Genomic DNA, 2,464 nt, shown 5'->3' with positions numbered 1-2,464 from the left:
CTGGGCGTCGGGAGCGGGCGGGCGTGGCGCGGAGAACGCGGAGCGGCGCGGCTGGGTTGGGGGAGGCTGAGGCGGAGCGCGATGGGTGCGGGCGGCCTGGGGTGGGGCCGGGCCGGGGGCACCTCTGAGGCCTGGGGGCTCCCACGGCGGCCTTGCCGCCCTCTTTGGGCCTTCAGCGGTCTTCTCCGTTTAGAGAAGGGGCACAGCCTGTCTGGCACCTGCTGGCTTGTAAGGTGGGAGCAGCTGGCGGTATCTCATCTTGCCTCCGACCACCTCCCAGCGGGGCGGCTTGGTCACGCTCCTGGGTGGTGCCTCGTGGGGGGGGGGGGCACAGGCAACATGAGAAGTGGGTTTTTTGTAACGTTGTCTTCTTGTTTCAAATGCATGTTTTAGTGTGGGGGCGTTCTGTGACCTTCAGGCTGTCTGCAAGCTATTGGTAGGTCGTTTGTAAGCGTAGTGCTGTGAGGGCATTCAGGCTTGCCTGGACCCTGTGGTGATGGTGTTCTGCTGCTTCTTCTTTTCTACGTGAGCGGAAGCGATTAGGTGCATATCTTCCGTGTGCTGTTTGTTCTCTTCTGTATCTTGGCACTTCCAGTGTGTAAGTCTAGTGACTGGTATTATGTTATCAATTAGCATGGGGGCATTAAAACAGGGAATGTTTCAATACACCCAGAATGGAACCCCGTAAATAAATAAAAAGGAAAAGCCATAAAGAAAATCAATGCACAGCCCAAAGCATGGGCTTCTCCAAAATATACTGTGAAGTTCTCTATAAGTGTGCTCTCATATACATGTTACTAGGTACAACAACAGCAGCATGACAAGAATGTTGTTGATGCCTCAGGCTTTTTCAAAATAATCTGTAGTATTTACATTTAATGATGCCCTGAACTGGATGGTTTTTTTGGATCTGATTTTTACGTGTAACTCTCTGTGTGGTAATCATTATTAATGACATGATTTGAATCTTCCAAGATTGTGGTTCCCTCCACCCTCACTGTAATGAAGAGGTAACAGTATAGCAGAATCACAGGATCTCCTTGGTTGGAAGGGACCTTTGAGATCACTGAGTCCAACCACAAAAAAAACAAAAACACCAAACCCAAAGGTTTCAAGCTGTTCTGAGATAAACTAGCTGGGTGATTGCGGCTTACTGCTAGGAAACTTAATTCTGTGGAGTCTGCACAGCCGTGTGTGACATGAAAATTGCAACTAAGGTGGCAGTTTAGAGAACTGAATATGCCTAGAATTGTGATAGATTTGTAGTGTTGACTTACTGCTCATCACTATATTAGGAACTTAACTGCCATACTATGATGACATGAATCCTGTCCAGGAGTCTCAAACATGATCTCCTAAACTCTAGAAGATAAACTCTTTTCTATGTTGCTGTTATGCCAAAACACCCATTGTTTTTTGTTTTCTGATTTTTACTTTGCGATGTAATTGGACAGGTTTTAAAGGGACGTTTACAGTCAAGAGGAGAACAACTTCAGTTGAAGTGATAAAGAGGGTTATTATACTACAGTTGAGATACAGTGGCTAGTCTAGGTAACTTCTGATATCATTGTGCAAATATTTAAATTTGCGTGAATGATGAATCACAGGAAATGCATGGATCTTGCCTCATGCACAAGAAAAAAATGTGCTACATGCTTGGCAGGTGTCTTAGAACAAATTTCTTTGGCACAAGATTCAGGTAGCTACCCGTACAGAATATGAGAGGAAGAAGAGTTCTGCCTTTCCAGTATTGATGAATTTGTTTGATAGACTGCATCTGTGCTCTCCCTGCCTATCTGTGAGAAGACAGAACACCTCTTTATCTGATGACGAATGGATATCTACTGTATTATAGTTAATGTGGGACAATAGACTGGATCATACAGATAAACATATACATGCTTATTAACTTTGTAGAGACTTATGCATTTTGAGAATCCTAATTTTTCTTGTAGTAAATTCTGGTGGTTCTGTTCCTTAGGTGGTCATTTTTACGTAACCACAGTAACTCTAGCCAGTTCACCTGAAAAATCAAATATTAGTAAGATGCTTTGTGTACCCTGATTCTTTTGCTAATGCTTCACTTTGACAATGCTAACCTGGATCTCAAATCTAGCTTATCGTAGTTTATCACTGAAGGAAATAAGTGCTTTTAGTTTGTTGGAGTACCTTCTCTGCTGCAGCTTTCTGTGCAAATGAGTTATTTCCGTGGCAAGCAGCCTGCTCAGAACCATTTGTGTTATAGCTTTGTTGTTCTTTCTACCAATTGTGTGACTCTACTCTTTCAGAACTACTCTATCAGTGCGAGTGGGATTTTAATAAGAGTCTGAATGTTTTGTTTTCAGAAGTCTGAAGTTAATTCTGACTGCCTTAGTCATAGAACTCTTATTAATGAGCTTTTTGCAACTGTGACTTAATGTAGCATATCTATCTTCTAGCTGTTGAAGAAAGAAACGACATAATC

Source organism: Numenius arquata, chromosome 9 (assembly GCF_964106895.1).
Source record: "Numenius arquata chromosome 9, bNumArq3.hap1.1, whole genome shotgun sequence".
In the NCBI taxonomy this organism is placed as follows: domain Eukaryota; kingdom Metazoa; phylum Chordata; class Aves; order Charadriiformes; family Scolopacidae; genus Numenius; species Numenius arquata.
The sequence above is the reverse complement of the archived record's forward strand: the minus strand, read 5'-3'. Positions refer to the sequence as shown.